Consider the following 23,744-nt stretch of genomic DNA (forward strand, 5'->3'; position numbering starts at 1 on the left):
AGATGGGGCTTTCCTAATTGTCCCCAGATTCCTAGCAGCAGGGGTGGTAACTAAATGGTTTCAATTAAAAGTTAAAGAAACAGGGGAAAGCAGGCGGTAAGTTATGCCTGGTGCTGATAAGATGCATTCCAGTTCATTCTGAAGGCTGCTTTGTCCCCATTTCAGACAGCCAAGTCTCAATGGCACATGAGCAGTGAACCAATCCCAACATGTCACTGTGGCAAGGTGACAAATAAATCTGTCTGTCAAATGCGCTGTCATGAGCAGCCACGTGAGTGGAATGGAGCCAAGAGCAGGGTCTACACGTCGATGTCTCCACTCACGGGGCTGCCCTGCCCACTTCCTATACAAGGGAGTCATAAGCCAACTTGGCCCAAACAAATCTGCCGCAGTGAGGCTGCAAGGACCTGCGAAGAGCAGAACCAGCCCCTGATACGGGCTGGAAGATGGTTTCCCTGTCATTCCAGTTGGAACCCCAACAGGAGACCAGATTCCAACATAGTTCAAGCACAGCAGACATGGATTAAACACCCACCCCTTCAACCAGTGGCTCTCAGGCAGGGCCATTATGACCCCAACAGACATTTGATAATGTCTGGATATATGTTTGGTCATGACACATGCGGATGGGAAAGCCTCTGGCAGTACTTAGCGGGTAGAGGCCAGGGATGTTGCTAAACATCCTACAGTGCCCTCAGCTCATGGTGACCCCACGCACAACGGAACGAAACAACATCCAGTCCTATGCCTTCCCCATGATCAGTTACGGATCAGACCACTGTGGTCCATAAGGTTTTCACTGAGTTTCGGAAGTAGATCAACAGGCCTTTCTTCAGCATAAAGGCAGGAATTCTACCGCTGGACTACCGATTCCCACTTAGCCAAGAACTAGCCAGGCCAAAAGGTCAACAGTGTTAAGGCTGGAACGCCCTGCCTTAAAGGAGCCATAAATTCAAGCCTCAGAGAAACTAGCAATGCTAAGAAAGAGCTGGGAATGATTTTTTACCAAAACGTTGTTGTCATTAGTTGCCGCCAAGTCCGCTCCAACTCATGGCAACCTTATGTACATAGAAGAACAAAACGTTGCCTGGTCCCGCACCATCTTCACGATCAGTGGTTACGTTTGAGTCCACTTCTCTGGCTATTGCATCACGCCTTCTGATTGATGGTTTCCCTCGTATTAGACGGTCACTAACCAACGAAGGCAAGGAATGGGATCTAGGGTACTAAAAAGCCAAATTCAAGGCCAAAATCCTAAATACCAACCATCACGTCCAACAGCCCAATCTCAGGGAGCAGCTGCAGCTGTTACAGGCAGGGCTGGAATCATGTGGTCAAGCTCTGCGTCGCAGCAACAGGGGAGAAACAAAAGGGAGCCCTCGGCAAGGTGGGTGAGGAGGCTCTTCCTCCCAGGCCAGAGATGGACGGAATGCAACTTTGGAAGCTCAACTCCGCACATGCTCATCCTGGTAACGGGTCAACAAGAATACAACAAAGGTCCCATGCTTGAAGGCAGTGACTCCTCAAGGACTGTGGACCTCAAGGAGACAGACCCTAAAGAAAGCCCTTTCTCACCAGCACTCTACCCCGAGTCTGGGTGGCTCCTGCTGAGTGTTCTACTTTGGTAGGTGTTCTATGTTGTCCTAACCTAGGCGGTAAGTGTGAGCAGGTACAGGGGCTGGTCCTAACCTAAGAGGTAAGTGTGAGCAGGTACAGGGGCTGGTCCTAACCTAAGAGGTAAGTGTGAGCAGGTGTGTGTGGGGGGAGCTCATCCTAACCTAACAGGGTCTAAGTGTGAGCAAGTACATGGGGCTGGTCCTAACCACAGAGGTGAGTGTGAACAGGTGTGTGTGTGGGCAGGGCTCGTCCTAACCTAACAGGGTCTCAGTGTGAGCAGGTATGGGGCTCATCCTAACCTAACAGGTGAGTGTGAACAGGTACAGGGGTGTCAATGAGACAGTTTCTGTAGACGAACAGCCTTCTCCCAAGTGTTCAGACCACTCTGGAGACTCAAGGCTTGGGTTAAAGATAAACCCTCGTGGGATTCACGCAGTCGTGTCTGGGCCAAATGGTCCTTACCTAGGGGGCGCAGGAGTCCCACATCTCATGGCAAACAGAGAGCAAGTGTTCTCCGTCCTTCACCTCCTCCATCCATCCTTTCTAGAAGGCCCTTTGAACAGCACACCCAAAAGCAAAGCAGGAGAACAAAGGGCTGGAGTTTGGGTTCACACCTCCCCTTTTTTTATTTATACTTAGAGATTTGTGTTCTGGCCCCTTGCCAAGAAGACACAGTAATGTATGTTTATCAAAATCACCAAAAGTCTGGGAATAAATAAGCAATGTCCAGTACCCCATAATTCTGTAACATCTCTGTTGGTTAACGTCTTGATCTTCTTTCTCATCTTTTTTTCTGGGGGTGAGTTAATGAGAAATAGAAGACATTGAACTCAGTGCTGAATCTGCCCTACGGGGAGGGTCCCCTATTGTGGCAAGTGGAAAAGGAAACAAAAATACAAAACAAAATAATAATGATATAAAATTCCTGTATCACCGGAAGCTATCTCAGAAATATAATCCTGACAGGACAATCCTTCCAATTTCCCCTCAAAAACAGGGAGACGAGAACGGCATGACCAAACCAATAGGTACAAACAGCCAAACAAATGCAGAAACAACAACGGGCAATAGCCAGCAGACCACAGAGACGTGGCTGTTTACAAAGCTAAATGTTGGGAACTTCTCCACTGGGTCAAGTTATCTAGGGACAGCTCTGCCCGAAAAAGTCTCCCATGTAAGACCACCACCCACATTAAGGTTTAAACAAAAAAAGAAAAGGGAAGCCAACTCAGGTTGAGAAACAAAAATGTCTGCATCATGAAATACCCTGAGGCTTGTGTAGTGAAACTAACCAGTGGTTTCATGGGCAGGGGTCTGATCTACAAGAGTGCCCCAATTTCTTCAGCGAAATTAACATTTCAATCCCGTTTTTATCTAGAAGTCATTAAACTGTGCAACATGAATTATTGGAACTGTAGCGATGAATTAACTCTATTCATCAACCAAGTCCAAACACTTTAGAGTGCATCTGTAATGAAAAAATAGCTCTACACTTCTATCTCTTCTCATTAAAGTAAACCAGTTTTCCCCTTTCAGTATATAAAACTGTCTTCTCTCCATATAATTTATATTACCACAAGGCAGCTCACATTCTAAACTATTACACGCCTCCAATTAATTTTTGCAGCTTTTGCCTGAAAATGTAATGAAATAGTACTGTGTGGACCTGCTGACTCTGGATTACGCATGTTCTCCCGATATTCATGCTGGCGTCATAAAATAATCTGATCCATACTCGCGAGAACGCCTCACTACCGCCAGAGTGTAGAGGTAACATGTGAACCAGGTTTACCAGCCTCAAGTTAAACTGCTCTTTCTCATTAACTTGGGGCAAAAAGGATAAGAAAGCAACACAGTCTAATTATTACCAACACCATTTCTAAGAGTGAAGACAGACCACTACCTGTCCAAGACCTTAGTTCCACACCGTGGATGCTAAATAAGAGGCCACACATCTCAAAATCAACCCCAAGGGGCAGCAAAAGCACCCAGATGAGCAGTTGTTAGTTGCCATCCAGTTGGCTCTGACTCATGGTGGCCCCGTCTTGCGCCATCTTTCACAATTGTGATTATGTTGGGAATTCACTGTTACAGCGGCCGTGTTCTGAGTGCCTTCCAGCCTAGGGGGCTCATCTTCCAGCACTGTATCAGACAATATTCTGCTGTCATCCACAGAATTTTTATTGGCTATTCTCCAAGGGGGGGGGGAAAGATCGCCAGGCCTTTCTTCCTAGTCTTAGTCTGGAAGCTCTGCTGAAACCTGTCCACCATGGGTAACCCTGCTGGTATTTGAAATACTGGTAACATAGCTTCCAGCATCATGGCATTACACAGGCCACCGCAGTACGACCAACTGACAACAGGTGGTAAACACACTCACAAGACCATAAGAAATCCCCTCCGGGTCTGGCTGCAGGCACATGTCACAGCAGGTGTCAACACCATGCATGGTTGTATGAGTGCATGAGTTCAGCCAGAGACAAATAGGCTGCGGACATGTGGACATCTTTTAGATGAAATTTCTATTACGGGCCTCTCTACAGTTCAGGTGCAAACATGTCCATTTCTTTATACAGTAGATAATAATAGCAGTAACAGCAGCAGTAAACAACCTCCCTTTTTATAAAGAACCTACTAAATGCATGCCAAGGAGCACTGGTGGCACAATGGTTAAGTGCTCAGCTGCTGGCTGAAAGATCAGTTGGTGGTCTGAACCCACCAGAGGCTGCTCCAAGGGAGAGAAGACCTGGTGATCTGCTCCCCTAAAGATTACAGCCTAGGAAACCCAAAGGGGCAGTTTTACTCTGTCCTATAGGGTTGCTAAGAGTCAGAAGCGACTTGGCACACAAGTGTGTGCCTTTCTTTTCTTTTTTAAAGGGATCTTAAAGCTGTACTCCATCTCCCAGCCCTCAGTCACCAGGTGGGGCAGAGCAGGGGCGTGCTCTGCTCTGGAAACAGGCAGGTTACCCCATCACTTGAAGTCTGTTCCTTAGTTGTGCTGGTAATGAACATGGCACCTGCACACACTGTCCCTGATGGCTGAGAATCAGTGACAACAGGAGTGTATGTGGGACTCGGCAGTCTCTGTGACAGCCCTTCTAAGGCCGGGCAACCACAGGGCCAGGCTGCCCGGGGGGTGGGTTCATGCCCATGGCAGGCTAGGAGACCCTCCCTCACTCCTCTCCCCGACTTGTCCCGCATCCTCATAGTGTCACTGCACCTGCCCAGGGATGCCACTGGAGAGGGGGGAAAGAGACAGACAAGGATGCATGGACGGACAGACCCTGGCTTTCCACCTGTGGGCTGGGCTACAGTAGCCCAAAAGGCTGCTGCCTGGTCTGCCTCCTACCCATGTATGCCCAGGGGAACGGAGCTGCAAGCCCCACACAACTCAACAAGCTCCCCTTCAACTGAGAGGATTTACCAAGTCAGGAAACCTTCTTTCTGTGTGCTGTTTATAAACAGAACTGGAGTCTGTGGTGACAGATTATAGAAAACTATCCAACTGACAGCCGGTCAGCTACATCCAATCTCAGCCACTCTGAGACCCAACATCAGGACTGTTTTGGGAGAATACCGCCCGATGGGAAGGTGTGGAGCAGAACATGCTGGCGTGCAGGCCAAACCCAGATCCAGGTTCAAATCCCACCTCTGCTCTGGCCAAATCCAAGAGAAACCACTGAACCTCCAGCACTAGTGAAAACAACGAGAACAAGTTCAAGAACCGAGCTGGCAGGACAAACCAAGGCTGCCTGGGAAGCCTATTTGGAGGCTTCCTCTTCAGGGTAAGGGGCGGCACCACTTTGGGCCCTCCAATCAAAAAAAGATCCGTTTCAACTCTGCTATTGGTACCAGGGAAGGCCGAAACTCAGAAGGAAGGACGATCTCCCACCAACTGCTTGGAAAACACCCTCACCAGGAGGCCAAAGCTCCTCGCCCTCAACAGGAAAAGCCAATCGCTCCTGGACACATAAGCTATCAACAGGTTTGTATGAAAAATAAGATCAAGCTGCCAAAGGTGCTGGGCTAACAGGGAAGGTGGCTTCCCCATGAATGGCAGCGGGATCTGAGCCCTGGTGCGAGGCCACATTTCTCTGAACCCATCACTCCAGAAGGTCTGGTCCAGGCTGGAACAGGTTAGGGCCATCATCTGGATTCTACGCAAAACCAACACAATCCCAGCATACTCTGACCAGAGGCATCCTCAAAATAGGAGTCCCAAGGCACCAGGAAATGAAAGGCCCCCAAACTCCCCACTGCCAAGCCCCGCTCCAGGGGGAGGGGGTCACAGTAGGTCTCATCAGGGTCACACACAGACTGTGAATACCCTCTCGTGTCAGACAGTGGAAGCTAGCAACTGTGTGTCCGACAAGCACAGACGTTGTCTGTATCTAAAAATTCCCAAGTAGATCATTAACATATTATAAAGAATTTACTTCCCATTTCCCCTGACAGATATATCATAGAACCCCCAACCCAATGCTCAGCCTGAAAGTGACAAGTGTGTAGGGCAGGAGATGCTCCAGTACATGGAGACAACAGCAGAAGAGAACGGTGCTCGTAATATCAAAGCTATAAACCCATTTCTCTGGTAACCTAAGCTCCACATCAAATAAGTCACTTCTGCACCCAGAGGTGTGGCTGTTCGTGTGCTTTCTAGGTAAGGTAATCAGAACCTACATGGAAAAGTGAGGGAAGGCTAGTGCCCAGAGCAAATACACACACAACTCATATGAAAGTGTTTTAAAATTAAACTGAGAGCTTAAATGCCACAAATACGTGACCAATACTGACAGGGTTCTAGGATATGTGTCCATCTCGTCCTATGACAATGATCTCAGTTCAAAGGAAGAAATTCTCAAGCCTCCGCCACATGACGAAATGGAGGCGAGGGGGTCTTTTATGTTTTTCAACTTGGCCATGGGGGAGGGTGTGGAGCAGAATTCTCAGACAGACAAGAGTCTAACATTATTAACCTCTGAAACTTTAACATTTCTCTTCTATCTTCAGTAATTACCCTTTGAGGGGGTAGGATTGAGGTGGCGGAGAAAGGACAGAAGGAATGAGAACAAGATATAAAACCAAAATTCAGTTAATAGATGCAGGGTTGTCCTTCTCCCCATTCTTCCAGAATTCTCTTCCTAGATTGCAAATCAAAATCTGCATTTAAATAGAATATTTTTCACGTAGAAGAGAAGCCCTCGGGTACAAAGGTGCTGCATTCCATATCAATGGGCGCAACACTGCATTTTAAATGAGATGTGGCATTTTGAAATTTATGGAATGTATTACATATTCTAAATTGTCTTGTTATTACTACTATTTTTACTAAATTTTCCCGTCTTAATAGGTGTGTTTCTTTTACAGCCAAGACTGTTAATAAAAGTAATGTGGTATTACATCATTCTATCAATTTAATCCTGAGAAAAGATTACACCAATCCAGGCATCTCAGAAGCCGCTGGCTCTGATAATTCCAGCCATTATTCAGTGTGAAATTCAAACAGTCTGAATTCATTAACATTGGTTGTTACAAATCTGCATTTCCAGACTTTGCCATAAAATGCAGGGGTCCAAGCCCGGTGACCTGAATCTAACAGCCTTTCATGTGAAGTGGCCGTGCTAAGCTGCCTCTCCCAGCCGCGCTCTCCGGAGAAAGCCCAATGGGCTGGCTTTCTCCACGGCTGACCGGGTCACCCTGGGGAGAGGCAGCCGCACCAGCCTCGGCCCCCGGGTCGCACTTCATGTTTGGGCCAGTTTCAGAGACCTCAAGCCACTAACAAGAGGGTGAGGACACGTTCCCAGGGAAGGGCACACGCTGGCAAGCGGGTCTCCAGGTAACCACACAACACCCCGGGGTGCCGGAGGGGGTGCAGCATCACAGCCCCAGCCTCTGGCCTTTGCTGCTGAAGAAGCTAGCGGCTTGGCCACAACATAAATAAAAACTAAAACCTAAGGTATGACATTTGGGAAAGGCTTCAGGGAGACTCAAAAAATCCCTTATCGCCTGATGAAGAAAAGTCAGTACCAGGTTGACTGGGGTACAGGAGGGTATACTCAACTTCCCAAGTTCCAAAGAAACAGGTCTATTCATCTGCAACAAAGGAGAAATCTGAATTTTCACTGAGGTCACAGACTACAAGTGCCTCCTTGAAAGATGCACCCCATAAAGTCCTCCTCCAGCCTGGCCTCCATGTGTGCCCCCATGCTGAGCCCCTGGATGGCAGTTGCCGCTCATGGTCATCCTTTATTTTGCATCCTTCATCAAGTCTACCATTTGCGGGCTAAGCACTCTTCGGTGACTGTCTCATTGTTAACCCCCTACAAGTCTGAGATTCAATACTACTATTAACCCCATTTTACAGAAGGGGAGGCTCAGAGGGGTTTAGGCTGCCCAAGGTCAATGCCATCAGAGGTCAAGGTCGAGCTGTAAGCATTTCCTGGCCCTGCCATTGAAATTTTTTCCCTCTGGCCATCAGTAAGGCCATGGCCAAGCTCTAGGCAACCAGAACCTTCACCTTCCCCATCTGATTGCTAAGAAGTGCCAAAGCCATAGGGAGAGGCCTGCGATGATGCAATCCCACGCTAAAGAGCTGAGCTGCTTCGCAGCCAAGTCAAATGCCACATCAATCTGCTCAGTTTAAACATGCAAGCAGAAGGCTTTCCAGCCTTAAACAGGCCTCCACGGTGCTTCCACTTGAGCCCGTGGGAGATCAGAGTACAAATCAATACAAAGCCGCCTTCCTGGAGGAAGCTACAGTCCTGTCTGCTATAATTACGTAGCCGCAGCTAGTTTCCACTGAATTATAAAAAGCCAGGAGTACGGTACTCACATCAAAGTTAAGGTTTAAACGAATGTGACCCTGGGCTCTCAGCTACTCACACAGGAAACACCCGCTTCCTGAGGGCCACCAACTGGGCCTGTGAAGGAATCTGATATGCAGGCTATCTGCCCTTAAGCCCCAAGGGACCCAGGCTACAGGGGTCTGGGAGCCAGTGGGCCTTTTTGCTGTCATCATAATCCCAACTGGGACTGAATCAACCCACTGAGCCACAACTCCTCCCGCCCTCAAGGACAGGAAATACAGAGCTGGGCCTCACGCCAGGCTTCCAACAGAACTCCCCACCCTACCAGCGCAGAGAGAGGCGGGAATGGCTCTCCGCTTCCCAGGGTAGAGAGCTCAAGACCACAGCTGTATTATTTGGGAATACGTACAGCTCCCCCAAGCGGGTAGTGTAATGTGCTGGTTGGCCTTTTGTTTAGTGGGTTACACGAAGGCGGCCCACCAACCTCTATGTTAAAAGACGGCACAATAGCTTTGGGATAAATCAAGTCCCACTCCAAACAGATCCAACTGCTCCCCAGCACATCTGATCCCATCTACCAAGAGAAAGGACAGAATGGGGCGGGGGGGGAGGTTTGAAGGGGCAAGGGAGACACTGTCATCAGGGTACGTTTATGAAGAAACGGAAATTAAATGCCATAATCGGATGCTCAGAACAGCTCTTCACCCATGGGTTGTATTTTTTTTATTAATACATTTTATATTTTTCCCCTAATGTTCTATCTCTTTTGCCATATATAATTAATCCTAACAGCTTCTGCAACTTACCCCACAGGTTGCTGCTGTTTCTTTTAAATAGCGTACTGCTGAGAAATTGATTTGTTTGCTCCATGTGCCTAAAGAAACCACATGATGAAATATGTATAAATGTCACTGTTCGGGGCTGCTTCTAAGGATAAGGACAGAAAAATTTTCCGTTTTCCCTCCGTCCACAGATGTCCACTCATGGGAGACATGCTCACGTATCAGCCTAGTGGGTTACACAGCATTTTCTTTGAAAAACCTCCTATTCATCCTTAACAAGTCTGGGGGAATTATCTTAATCGCTATGTGAAAACAATGAGTTCCAAAAGGATTCAGTTAACCAAGAAGACTTTATTTTTAAACAGCAAGGAGCCAGGTAGGAGTTGCAGAGTTTGCCAAAAAATAAATGAATCAATCGATAAAGCAGAAACGAGTTAGCTGGCTGTAGGCAGATGCGGAGGGAGGAAGCCGAAGGCGACAGCATCCTTCTCTCGGCCCCAGAGGAAAGCACCAAGCCCTGGGCCACAAAATCTACCAGGGGCAACAAATTTTTAGCCTTTTTCCTAAAGCCTTCTCACAGTGACCTTACACGACAGTAGAACTGCCCGCTGGGTTTCCTAGGCTGTAATCTTTATGGGAGCAGATCGGCAGGTCTCTCCCATGGGGACACTAGTGGGTTGAAATCGCTGACCTTTCAGTTAACCAATCAACCAAACCCGTTGCCGTCAAGTTGTTTCCGACTCATAGCAACTCTATAGGACAGAGTAGAACTGTCCCACAGAGTTTCCAAGGAGCGCCTGGTGGATTCGAACTGCCAATCTTTTGTTTAGCAGCCGTAGCTCTTAACCACTACGCCACCAGGGTTTCCTTTCAGTTAACCACCAAGCACTTATCGGAATCGACTCGACAGTACGTGAGAACCACCTACAGCCTTACTTTAGAAAAGGCATCTGATTTTCTGCTGTTTTACACAACGGTCCAAATCGAGATTCAGAAATTAGGTCTTGAAAAATTTTGAAGGTGCCCAGTTCTTCCAGTACCATGTAAGATGTTTCGGGACAGGCCCGAAATGCAAACCCTTCTTGAGACACTAAGCATTTTTCTAGAATTCCTAGCTGAGGGCATTTAGTAGTAAGTCAAATGTAAAGCCAACTTAACATTTGAACATGGACAAACCCACCCGTTCAGCTTCAGTGAGGGTGTGTCCCTCCATAAAAACACAGATGGAAATGCAACCAAGACCATGCCCCTGCCCCGCCAAAATGTTATTTGTCTGATGTGTTCGCAGAGTAACTGTGTTGTGTTGTTGTGGTGTGCTGTGGTGTGTTGGTGTGGTGTGCTCTCGTGTGGTGTGATATGTTCCAACAGTAGCAGCAACTCGCGTAAATGTTAAACACAAATATTTACAGAAATAAAGAACTCTCTTTCGCCATTGATCACTTGCAGGAACACTGATTAGAGACCCACCGTTGATGTCGGCGCCCACTCCCTCACACACTGACAGAAATCCCCAAGCTGAAACTTCAGTAAACTTGAAATTGTATTTCCTTCAACAGATGCAGGCCCTTGCCCTGTCCCTCCTCCGCCCACGCCTCCCCGTCCTTCCTCCTCTAACAAACAAGAGCCTTGGGGAAATGATAATGATCACTCTGCGAACACCTGCCTCTGGCTGGCCCATAAACTGGGCTCCTGTTCCCAGCCCACTGGGGCACCGAGGGGCGGGGGAGTGTGAAAGCTCACAGGCCAGGCCTCAGGTCCCACCACAGCAGGTTTTCACTGGGGAGAAAAGGGTGCTTTCTGCATGAGTCCTGCACACAGCCACACCCCAAAGGGCGAAATAGCCCACATTTCAGCCTCACCTCACTCAGACCTGGTGGCGCAGTGGGTACGTGCCTGGCTGCCAACCGAAAGGTCAGCAGTTCAGACTCACCAGCGGCTCAGTGGGAGAAAGATGTGGAAGTTGGCTTCCATCAAAGGTTACAGACTTGGAAACCCTACAGGGTCGCTTGAGTCAGAATTGACTCGACAGCAATGGGTCGCCTGGACCAAGAGCTGCTCTCTCACTCGCTTGGGCAGGTGCTGACTCCACGATATGAGTTCAAAAACAAAAACAAAACAACAGGTGTCACGGAGCCAGTTCCCACTTGTGGCAACCCCATGTGCGTCAGAGTAAAACTGTGCTCCAGAGGGTTTTCCATGGCTAATTTTTCAGAACTAGATTATCAGATCTTTCTTCCAAGGTGCCTCTGGGTAAACTTGAACCCCTACCCTTTCAGTTAATGGCTGTTAACCATTTATACCACCCAGGGCCTCCCAACTCCATTATACACTTGAGTGAATGAATTTGGACAGCGTAAAGGATACCAGAAAATCATGGTGACTAGTACCAGGGGATCCTGCAGTGTTGGCAAAGCAAGATGGACAAATGCGATGTTCCTTCAAACGCTCCCACTAGCACAGGACAAGGGGACACCTGTGTGGGGCCATACTACTGGTGCCTGTGCCCAAGATCTGCCTGCAGGCCCCATGTGCTCTCAAACAGACCTGAGAATCAGGTTCTTCATTAATACTATGGGGATCTTAGCCAGGGTAATAAGGATCTTGGGAAGCGAGATAGACCCTGCACCTACGTTTTCTAGTATAATCCTGAACAGTGTCACAGTAACTGACACACTCACCACCTCACCAGGAGGGAGACGGGGGGGGTGGGACGAGCCATCCCTCCCCCAAGCAGGGGACCCCCATCACATACCCTGTAGCGGGAACGCAACTTGCCACAGACCCACCCTGGCCAGGTCCCCAGGAAGTACAGGAAGGCTCTTTATTGCCCACACGTGGAGGACAGGGCGATAATTGAGACCCTCTGTTCCACTCTGTTCCTCCCTCACTGGTAAATGGACTTTGATTGGAACCAGCAGCTGGGTGGGCTGGCAGGAGGTGGAGAACAGTGCTAACACAGAAGAAAACAAACCCCACCAGGAGGAGCTGGGGGCCGGAGTCTTGAACCTCCTTGTGACTCTGGGTGGTGTTGGGACTCAAGGGGATGATCTCCACAGTCCTACTCAGCAGGCCGTGCTAGTTCGAGTCTCAGGAGGAAAGGCGAAGGCTGAATCAACACCCCCATTCGCTGCTGGGAGAAAGAGTGGCCCCGTGCAGCTTGGAGCTGCACAACTGGTCCCTGAAAGCTCAGAAAGAAAAAAAAACCCAAACAAGGACCAAGAGCTCCAGTGGGGCCCTCCTGCCCTCTCCAGAGAGCTGGAGTAATCTCCATCAGCATCTTTCCCCCACTACCCCCAACTCAGTCTGGTTCTCATCTGGAGGGCTCCCCAGAGATAAAAGGCCTGCGTATCTTCTTTGGGTTTGTGGTTTCCGATGCTGGCAGCCTTGCCTCTAGTCTCAAAGCTGAAGCAGGATCACACGTCCCGTAGTGAAGGCCAGATGGGTGTCCTGGATGGCTGGTGGCCAGTGCAGGATGAGCCCTTGGGAGGCTGGGGCCCGGGAAGCCCCTGGGGTCCAGGAGGTCCTGGAAGGCCACTGCACTGGAACCAGCATGGCCACAGCCAGGTTCCTCCACCGCACCTCGAACGTTGGTCATTGGGCCTCAGAGTTTAGGTGTTTGTTCCTAAAATAAGGCAATCCTTCCTATTCTGTTTATTGGGAAAGAAAAAGGTTTGTCTTGCCAGAAACAGGGCAGGGGTTCCAGACCATTAAAGCCACACTTCTCCTGGGCAGCCAGCTAGTGGATCCTAGGATGGCTGTGGCATACTCAGGCAAGGCCTCTCCTACCACCAAGCAGATCTAGCTACAGCGCCCATCCACTCAGGTCCTCTCTCCCTGAGGCTTTGTCAGGAAGGTCAATACTCTGCATCCTTATTGTAATCTGCCACAATAACGTAGTACGCGCATTTCTCTGGGCACACAATTGACACATACACTGTTGTGTCTCTGCAAAACCACAGCACAGCTACGATGCCATCATTTCACATAATAAAACTAAGCGCTCTGACTTGCACATCCACTTATTTGTAGACACTGAACAAAGAAGCACTTAGTTTTTTCCTGACACCTGTTAAAATTACAAGATAATTGGGCGCTGCTGCAAATATTAACGTGTAATAACGAAACGCTACAAGAAAAACAATGATCCTGCTGAGCTGACGGAGAACTAACTGGTTCCTGGAGAAGTCAGCAAACCATATGGCAAGAAGAGTTTTCATTTTAACAAGCAGCCATAGACAGAACAGAGAGTAAAAGCAGGAACGAAATGCAACCGATCTAAATTTAGTATGTCGTTATTCATCATCAATGACAAAACAAGCTTCTTTTTGGGAAAGGAAGTTGAAACATTTGATTTGAAATTAAAAACAAACAAAACACCAAGGCTAGTACAACAGAAATATAATGCTTTTAAATTAGGACGTGCTCAGGGTATAAAAGTGCTAAGAGGACAAAAATGACGTACAAATGGTTCTGGTGCTCACGGGTTTGCCACTCAGTGAACTACGGAGTTTTCTATGGAGCTGCACGTTCTTTGTCTATTTCTATGGAGCTGCACGCCTAAGATCTTAGTCTAGACCAGAGTTCTCACAGCAGGTGAGCTACCTGGTTGATATCAACCCTTGGTCCTGATTTTGGCTACAATTCAAAATGCCCTCTCTTGTGTTAATAGGTATTGACCAAAGGTAGAGCTGAGTGGGTGGTGCCACACAGAGTGGGGTATGACTTAAACCATGAGCTACAGGGAGAAGAGCAAGAGCAGCCAGATGACCCGTGGGACATATGAGAGAACCCCGCCTGTGTGGTTGTGGGCGAAGGTTAACTGAGGCAGGGTGACCCTGTGCTGGGAGTAACCAGGCCAAGAGGCCAAAGTCAATGTGGGTGTGGTTGTAGACTCTGTGAGACACTGTCAGTGTGGAAAGGAGCCTCTTCAGCTCTTCCAAGCTGTCAAAAACTCTTACTCAAAATTACACCTAAAACACAGCAGAGCTGGGCCCGCTCAGCACTCAGGAAACACTTATCGTCAGGAGCTGTGCTGCAATTCCATTCTGACGCTGGATGTGTTTGTGGAACGACAGCACGCCTCTGTGACCAAGATCACTGCTAAACAGGGTCCTGGAGGTGTTCCAAGTTCTAGGGCGAGTCGAATGAAAAAGCCATTATTCAACAACATCTGATGTTTGTAAATGTCCATTTCATCCTTATACACTACATTCTGAGAGGGAACAGTTTCCCAGCCCCACAGTGAATGTCCATAAAATGTGCTGTGCATCCCTCTACAGTTCTGGCAATCCAGCTAACATGCTCCTCTGACCTGCAGGAGAGGCACCAACACCCTTGCTGGTAAAGGAGCTCTGAAGTCCTGAACACAGGACTGGCTGGACACCCACAGGGACTGGCAGATTCCATGACCACCGCCCACTGGAAATATCCCCAGACGCAGCAGCCAACACTGGGACGAACACCAACAAACTCTGGGCCCACGATAACGTGTGCACAGACCTGCCTTACAATCCAGGGCAGATTTCAGCAGAGTCCAAAAACAGTGTTTCTTTTAGGAAAATGGGTGAGACAGAATTTTGAGACACAAACTGAACATATATGGCTGAGGTAGCCACCACGGCTCACTAATACACACACACACCTGTGCCTCCTCACGCTTCATCCAAAGGTAGTTCAACATTCTCATAATCACTCAAAGATCACTGAGGAGCCACTCCGAGGGGTCAGCCTACATGCGGCCTCTCACCAGGCACGCCCACTCATAAAATCTGGGAAGTTTCTGGACTTCTACATAAAATTAAATTTAAAAGGCGGGGGGGGGGGGGGTGCCTCAGGGACCATCCAGCCCACTGCTTCACTCACAAACAAGAAGGCCACGAAGACTTGGCAGACGAGAGGTCTCCGCAGGCCTAGGTCCCTGTAGTCACATCCCTGGCCCACAACCCGCTCTGCTAGTTTTGGATCAGGGCGCGATTCAGCTCGGCCCCCAGCCAACTCTACAACTAGACCAGGGGACGGGACCACCAGTTTCCACCGAGGACCACTGGACTCCCCATCTCTAACTCCACCCAGCTCCTCGGGAAGCGAGGCCTGATGCCCCAATGGTGAAGGTGGTCTTCCTCCAAACCAGCCAGTCCCCTTGCGGCCCTGTCCTCAATTCACACTTCAGGAAACCAGCCTAGGAATCTGACAGAGAGATCACTGAGAAAATCTGCTCATGTACTTTTTCTTTCTTTTAAATGACAATGTTAGCTGAAGAAGGGGGAAAAAATTCTAAGTAGGATAAAAATCAATCTCCTCAGGAAAGCTGCCATTTTGAGACTTTTTGGGTAAGACCTAGCTTTTGTCAAAAAATGGATAAAGGCAGGCTGAAACTAAATTTTGGACACCAAAACCTTGCTGTAGGTAAAGGACTGACACATTGCGGTTTTCTAAACCACACTCCCAATACACGCACACAGAACGGAAAACTCACCTCCGTGTAGGACACATTGCCAATAACCCCAGAACGAACCATTTATATGTGGCAGGGAAAGTTTCCCGTTTTTTAAAAATATCTTTAAGAAACCCTAGGAGTTGGTAACTCTAAACATCTAAGCTGATCAAGATGTGTCAGAATCAGCAAGCTGCTTCCCTTCCAAAGACTTCCGTCTAAATCTACTTGAACTTGGAAATAATCCGGTTCTGGCGTGGCATATGACTGTGTTTCTATTTCATTTTTATTCTTTTTAATTAGTATGTTGAAAAGTCACAACACTACTTTCCATTCTGACTTGGGTTTCCTAGTAGTATAATTTCCGTTGACTTATCTCTATAGCGGCAGCGGCAAAAATCACTTTACAGCAAGCTATATTGCTTCAGAGTTAATTACATGTATTTTGCTTTTGATAAATGAAAATACCAGATGCAATTAATTGAAAGACAATCAATATGATCCTGCTATTAGACATCCCAATGAAACATCGAGAAGCTGCCGGCGATCCACAGCCATCAACTAATTGAAAACACATTTCCAAAGGGGATTTTAGAAAACTGAACTTTTACCTGGAGATATTTTACAATAACTCACCAATATAAATCTGTCCACAAACCCTACAGTTCACACGATGGGCTGTCCGTCTTCTTGAGGGAATGCAGCTTCATTGGTTCAAAACCATTTAAGGTGATGAAACCCTGAAAGGAAAATGAATTGGGTCAGTGAGGCTGCAGTAGTGATTTTTTGTTGTTTACATCTAGCCATCCTTTAATTGCGTTTTTCCAATGCTTTCGATTCTGAGCTACCAGAGGTTATTAAATGGTTTCATTAAAAATACTATTTGTCTTGCTTTAGTCACACAGCAGATCAAATTGAACAGAAGAGCACAAGAACAAATGAACTCTTTCCATCTATTTTGACACAAAGCCAAGTGTGCAAAACCAGAAGGTGATATTGTGTCATCACTGGGAAAATGTCATTTGGCTTTCTTTACATCCCCCAGTAGGGAGCCAAGGGACCAAACGATCAATACCTGCAAGCAAAAAGTCTTACCAACTGTTTGGAGGAATATGGAATTATAAAGTACGATTCGCCAGCCTTTGGTTTATAAGTGCTATTATTAGCATAAATGCCGACAACTGTTAATCTACTACTGGAGCTCTGATTAACGGTTGCAGATGTCCATTCATAGAAGGCGTTTTAACTTACTGCTGAAATTGATTACTCAGTTAAGAATTCAATCCTAATGTTCAATAAACTGCACTTTCTTGGCAGATGCAATATGAAACAAGGCGATGGAGCCGGCAGCAGACACATCCATTTTACTACACACGAGACAAGGCAGAAATGGATGGCGCCACCGCGGTATCCGGACCACTTCCTACACAGAGCCGCACGAGGCGCAGGCAGGGAGCGACCCTTTCTTCTAGAGAAAAGGCCAACACCTGGACAGTACCCAGGTCCAGGCACCTTTTCTGTGGTTCTTCCAAGGAGAACAGCCAGAACTGCAACCCTGAAGTTGCTATGCAACTGGAGGGTCCGTGTTTTAAGGTAGTCTTTCCTGAGTCCCATGAGAACGAGATGGGTACACATTAGACATGAACTGCTGCTGCCGCCCCGACCTTTTCCAACCCCTTCTTAGCATCAGGATTAAAACAGTTGATTAACAGAAAAAAGGCACAGAATTATTGTAAACAACTTCCCAGTCGCACCGTTCAAATCTTCAGGAAACCATCTGCTCCTAAAACGATGGGGCTAATCTCTTGGGATCTGATCCTGTGACATCTTCCTGCCCCGTTCCGGTGCAAGCCACAGAGGAGCCTCCCAGGGTCTCCCACTCCCCACTCAAAGCAAAACCCTTCCTTCTCCTGGCTCTTCTCTCTGCTGCGGGTTCACCAAGCAGAGGATCCGAGTACTCTAACAAGCACCAGCTCCTACTTGAAAACTGCATTGATGGCAGAAACGATTCTGAAGAACTCAGGAAAAAGGTGGCCTCTGCAGTCAAGGTTATCATGTACCCAAGGTCAACAAGGTCAAGAAGTAATTCATTCCCAACTGTACACACACATCATTTTACAACCCAAATCTCCCAGTCCAGGGGCCGGGGGGAGGGGACACGCAGACATCCCAATTTGCGGGGCACTAGCAGGGGTAGGGTAGATTGAGTCTCTCAGTGGTCCCAATCCTCTAGTGACACAATGCAAACGCAGTTTCAAGTTAACTGACCATCTACTATAGCCAAGAAACCATCCTCCTGAGGTGGTGGAGGCTTGTCTGCAAACTCCTATCCACCCTTCAAAACCCATCTCATGAGTATCTTCTGTAATGCTCTGCTGGCTCTGGCTGCCAGTCTGCTATGTGCCCAACCATCTCCAAGTCTCTAAATGGTTTAAGAACCTCGATCACATATCTAGAACACAGTAGGAAACCAAGTTACTTAATTAATTGTGCGTGTAACACAATGTATATTCCTTGTCCGGTGTTACTTATCCTACTGACTAGACTGTGGGCTTCCTACTTGCTTCCATTTCCAGTGCTTAGCACAGCAGACAGTCAAATGGTTACAGATACAGAAACATGTAAAAAGAATTTCCAAAAAACATCAGGAAATGATATGTACCAACTTTAAGGAGTGGTCCGTTTTGGAAAGGAAGAAGGAGAAAAAGAATGGGGGCAGGAAAGAACTGCAGTATCTGTAGTATTATTCTTTGTGAAAAAAAGGTTGGAAGACAAAAACAGTTAACATCTACCTGACCTTAATGGTGCGTGTAGATTGTAACATCCTCTGCTCTATCTTTGAAAAACATCTCAGTTACAAGAATTGATCAGCGAGGGCACGGAGAACTCGGCCCGTGTAGAAGGCTTCACAGAGGAGGTGACGGTTCATCGAATTGCAAGTGGGAAGTTCAGGAGCATCTGCAGCCGCAAAGTGAGCAGCAACAGCTTATTCGGTGGATTAAGAACGCCGAGAGACTTGGAAGACTGTCAGAGCCTTTACAGCAAGTGCCCATTGTTACTGGAAGGTCAAAAGAAGTACTTAAAAAGACTAGAGCTGCAGAAAAGCTAAAACTCAGAAATACTTGTTTCAGCAGATACTCGATGACAGACCAACACAGAGCAGTGCCCTGTAGGTTCGCCAGGGGAAACTGTCTCGGCAGGGTTTCTCTAAGAACTTCCAGGAGTATACAACGAGACACAGAGACGACTGAGCTGATTAAAATCACTGCTGCTACCACACCAGCAACCGCAGAGCCCAGGCGGCTGCTCGACGGAAAACCTGCACCTCGGCAGGCAGTGCCGGCCGGCACGCTCCCAGTCCAGCATCGGCTCAGCTGCTTCTGGCCAGAGGAGGTCCTCTAGGTCTGCAGAGCCCACCTGGGAGATCTATGGAGCATCACTTGGCAAATGCGTTCTGCCTACTGTTGATGACAGGGAGTGTACACATGGAAGCACACGCACACACTTAGACATAAACACGCATCACGGGAAAGGCCGAGCAGTGCCCAGAGCCCCACGGAGTCCCAGCCAGCCTGGTCTGCTGGTCACTGGGCTTTCTACATGTTTTTAGCTGCCATCAAGTTGGCCCCCAACTCATGGTGACCCCACGTACAGCAGCACAAAATGCTGCCTTGTCCTGTGCCATCCTCGTGATGGTTGTGGATCAGACTGTTGAGGTTCACAGGGTTTTCACTGACTGAATTTCAGAAGCAGATCACCAGGCCAGGCCCTTCTTCCTAGTCTTAGTCTGGAAACTCCACTGAAACCTGTTCAGCATCACAGCAACACACAAGCCTCCACTGACAAGATGGGTGGTGGCCGTTCACTAAGTACATTGGTTGGGAATCGAACTTGTGTCCCCCATCCTGGAAGGTGAGAATTCTGCCACTAAACCACCACTGCCCTAGACAGGCTTAAGAACGATCTAGAATTCTGCACTGCTGCCCCAAGTCCAGTGAGGAGCATGTTAGCAAAGCAACAATGGGGTGTCCACAGCAGTTAACCCTAACCAAGTGCCATACCCGTCCCCACACTGACACCCTCCACCCTGTCAGAAAGTCCCACCTGCGGCTATTACCTGAGCCCCCAGCTTCCTCAGACACACCCTTTACAACCTTGACTGGGTGTGTGATCAACTGTGACATCAAACTCTTGGGTTCTTTCAGCAGATAGTTACTGAGTGCCTACTAAGTACCAAGGAGTATGCTAAGTCCTGGGGACACAGGAGCAAAGGGGACTCTGGTCCCTGTCACTGGAACTCAGCAGAGGCCACTAGACTCTGGGTCCAAACCCCAGCCCACTGCTGCCCAGATCACAGGAGACTGGTGGGCACGACCCTACTCCAAACCACAGTGGCAACACGTCTCTCCAGCAAGCCTCACCACAGAGCCAGGCAAAACGACACCCGCCAGCGCTGGGCACCGGACGGCAGAGGAAGAAGGAGCCTGCTTGAGGATTGCTGGAAGGGGAGGCTGGAGAGGGGATGGGAGAGTGGGAGGGACAGGCAGCTTCTCCACAAGGTGGGACACATGTGTGATCCCCCTCTAGCCAGGACCTCAGGCCACTATAGTGACAAGGTAACAAGGACAAGTGGCTCTGGTTTGGCGCATCCAACATGCACATGCACATGCACGCACACACGCGTGCACGCGCACACACACACGTACACCTGCCCAGCCTTTAATTATTAACCAGCCCAGAACGGCCTGGCCTGTCAGGCAGGAAGTGGTGTGTCCTCCACAGCACAAACCAATAAAACTACAATGTCCGCTAAAGAACAAATGTGCTTCTTACATCGGAGCCAACTGGACATTAACACAGGACACCTGAAAAAACTGTCACCTTGACGTAGCCACCTGCCCAGGACTCAAATGCCTTATAAGTGAACCATGTTAATTAGCGCCGAAACAATTATCCTTTACTGGGGGGAGGAAAAAAAAACCCCACCTGAAAGCTAATTCTTCCCACGTGCCTAAACAGCACCCCTCACCTTCCTGTTTGCACCCAGACCCTTCAGATCAAAGCAACACCTCGTTACAAACCCCCACGTCCCAGAGTTCTGACATCAGTTTAAAAAAGAAAAACTGCCCTCAAGGTAGAAAGTTTACATACACAGGCTCTGTCAAGAGAATGTTTATGGAAATTTTGTAATATTAAATATGTTCCGCTGGTTTAAGGTTGTAGGAATGTAAAAAGACCCAAGAGCCAAGATTTTGGAATGCCTGTCTTCAAATATAAGGGGAGCGAGTGGAAAACTAGAGAAGACTTGGAACCTGGCCACTTTTTAAAGGAAAATAAAATAGGATCGCTTCCCAGTATTGTCTCAAATGCAGTCAATTAATCGTCCATTCGTTGGTTCTGTCTTTCAGCCTTTTACTTTTGGACACTACAGGCTAGGGGACTGAGCAACTACACTTGGCATCACCAGCCAGGCTTCCAACCACTTGAGAAATGCCCTGTCCCCAGGGGTCCCCACTGGAGAAATCAGCAGGGCAAGCGGGTACCAGATTGGAGGACTTGCCAACTAGAAACACTAACATGAAGAGTAAATTGATGAGCGGGTGCTGCTGCTGCTGTTCAGGGCTGGCGCAGGCCACATTTGAAAGAAGGAAAAAAGTGGATCCGTGAGCAGCCACCCACACAACCACGTCATCTTGGGAAGCCAGGCTGCTTTCCCACACCCTAAACTGCCCAGCTGGCTGCGGATGGGAAGCAGCTGGGCCGAGCAAGCTAACCCGGGGGCTTGCGGGAGCCTAGCTGTGTCTCTGAGTGGGGCACGAAGACCTGCATTAAGCTCAAGCAACAGACAGACCTGCTAACTCTGAAAAGACAGGGAGCTGAGCCCTCCGGCCAGGACCCCTAATGTCAGCTCTGCTCAAAGGGAAGCCTAACCCTGCAGGCCAAGTTTCAGGCAATGGAAAGACCATTGTAAGATCCACACCGCAACTCTGAGAGACGCTTGCATGTCATCTCTGGACTCTTGTGGCTCCAACTATAACTGGACAAGAATGCAACTGGCTGAGGTGGATGCACGTTTGTGAGAGGGTCCAGAACTGGCCAAAAGTGGTAGAAGCAACCAAAACCAAACCCAGTACCATCGAGTTGATTCCGACTCATAGCGACCCTACAGGACAGAGTAGAACTGCCCCATAGGGTTTCCAAGGAGCGCCTGGCGGATTTGAACTGCCGACCCTTTGGTTAGCAGCCGTAGCACTTACCCACTACGCCACTAGGGTTCCTGGTGGAAGCAAAAGAGGAGCTAATTCAAGGGTCCAGCTAGTGGCCACTGCTAGTGGCTTAGGGTATCAGGGAAGTCTGCTCTCTGGTCCCTGGTTTTCTCCCGTGTAGGATAAAAAAAAGTCAAAAGATGGGGTTCCCAGCACCCTACCAGCCACTTCTTTCTGGGTGAGGCACCCCAATTGGCCCTCAGTTTAGCAAGGAGCATAAAGGTCAGACAGTTAGCAGAGGGGCTGTTCTCCTGATACTCAGGGCATGAACCTGTAAGTACAGGGAGATAAAATCCTTAAATGTTTAATGCTTGTTGTGGATTGAATTGTGCCTCCCCTCTCCCTGAAGAAAAACCTGTGTTGAATTTTTGGCCTTTGTACTGTGGATGTGAACGTGTTTGTAGAAAGGTTTTCTCAGGTTATGTTAAATGAGGACATACCATTGAAAGGTAGATCCTAAACCTCATCACTTCTGAGTTTTAAAACGACCAGAATAGACAGAGATATACACATGGGGGGAAGGCAGACGCCATGTGAGGGTCACCAAGTAACCAAGAAATGTCCCAGACTACCGACGAGGAAGGAATCAGCAAGGAAGCAGACCGCGACTTGGACTTCCAGCCTCCAGAACTGTGAGAAAATGTCTGTTCTTTAAAGCCACCCACGTATGGTATCAGGTAGCTAAGACAGGCTCTTGAAAAGTCAAGGAGACAAACACTTCCACACTGCAGCGGGAACCTGAACTGGCACATTTTCTTCTGGAAATTATGACTTTATGCCCCAGCCCCGAATGCTACTCTTAGAGAATAATTAGGGGGTGGTCAAGGATTACACAGAATAACAATCTAAGATGCCAAAAAGCAAGAAAGATAACTGGGCAACTACCTATCCTGGTGCCCTAGAGAGATATACTGGTACCGTATGTTATACCCATATATCATGTATCACGATACCTATACATTTCTGCCATACATGGGGCTGCTATGAGTCAGAACTGACTCAACGGCACCTAACAACATACATGTCAAATGGGAGCCCTGGTGACACAGTGGTTAAGAGCTCGGCTGCTACCCAAAAGGTTGGCAGTTCAAATCCACCAGCTGCTCCATGGGACAAAGACGTGGCCGTATGCTTCTGCAAAAATTTAGTCTTGGAGAACCTAGGGGGGCAGTTCTACTCTGTCCTATAGGATAGCTGTAAGTTGGAATCGACTCGACAGCAGTGGGTTTATATATGTCACGTAGGGTCTCACTGTGAGTTGGAATCAACTCAATGATATACAACAACATGGGTGGCATACACAGTTAAGTGCTTAACTACTAGCCGAAAGGTTGGAGGTTGGAAACCACCCAGAAGCACCTCAGGAGAGAGGCCTGGCGATCTGCTTCTGAAAGGCTGTGCCTGAAAACTGCAGTTCTCTGCACACATGGAGTTGCCACAAGTGAGAACCATCAACTTCATGGCAACTAACAACACGCACCCTGATATGTATTTACTAGTAAGTTTTCCAAGGTATTTAACAACACAAGAAAATGCTTATAGGCTAAGTGGAAAACAAATACAACACACAGAATAATCCAGATCACCTTATATATATTTGCTTTTAAAATATTCTTGAAATAATGAATTTCATGTTTGGTACAAATATATATGCATAACACACAGAAAGACATCCAAAATGTTAGAAGACATTTCTCCACACTAAAAATAAAGGTGGGAGCCCTGGTGATGCACTGGTTAAGCACTCAGCTGCTGACCTAAAGGTCAACAGTTTGAACCCATCCAGCAGTTCCACGGGAGAAAGACCTGGCCAGCTGCTCTGCTTACAGCCAAGAAAACC

At 48.1% G+C, this 23,744-nt stretch overlaps 2 protein-coding genes across 8 annotated transcripts in view; both read right to left on the reverse strand.

Moving 5' to 3' along the window:
• Positions 1-23,744, reverse strand: part of FAM53B (family with sequence similarity 53 member B) — a 533,156-nt gene that overhangs the window by 416,707 nt on the left and 92,705 nt on the right. The gene's annotated exons all lie outside the window — the stretch shown is intronic.
• The window catches only part of CTBP2 (C-terminal binding protein 2), a 165,057-nt gene that overhangs the window by 96,571 nt on the left and 44,742 nt on the right, over positions 1-23,744 (reverse strand). For 6 of the 7 annotated variants that reach the window (XM_049854791.1, XM_049854788.1, XM_049854783.1 and 3 more), the window contains one exon: positions 16,275-16,378. The gene's annotated coding sequence lies outside the window, so the exon portion shown is untranslated. Of the gene's footprint in view, positions 1-16,274; positions 16,379-17,392; positions 23,441-23,744 lie in introns of those variants that run through there. The other variant, XM_049854785.1, reaches the window with a different exon arrangement.

The sequence above is a fragment of the Elephas maximus genome, chromosome 16, assembly GCF_024166365.1.
Source record: "Elephas maximus indicus isolate mEleMax1 chromosome 16, mEleMax1 primary haplotype, whole genome shotgun sequence".
Taxonomy (NCBI): domain Eukaryota; kingdom Metazoa; phylum Chordata; class Mammalia; order Proboscidea; family Elephantidae; genus Elephas; species Elephas maximus.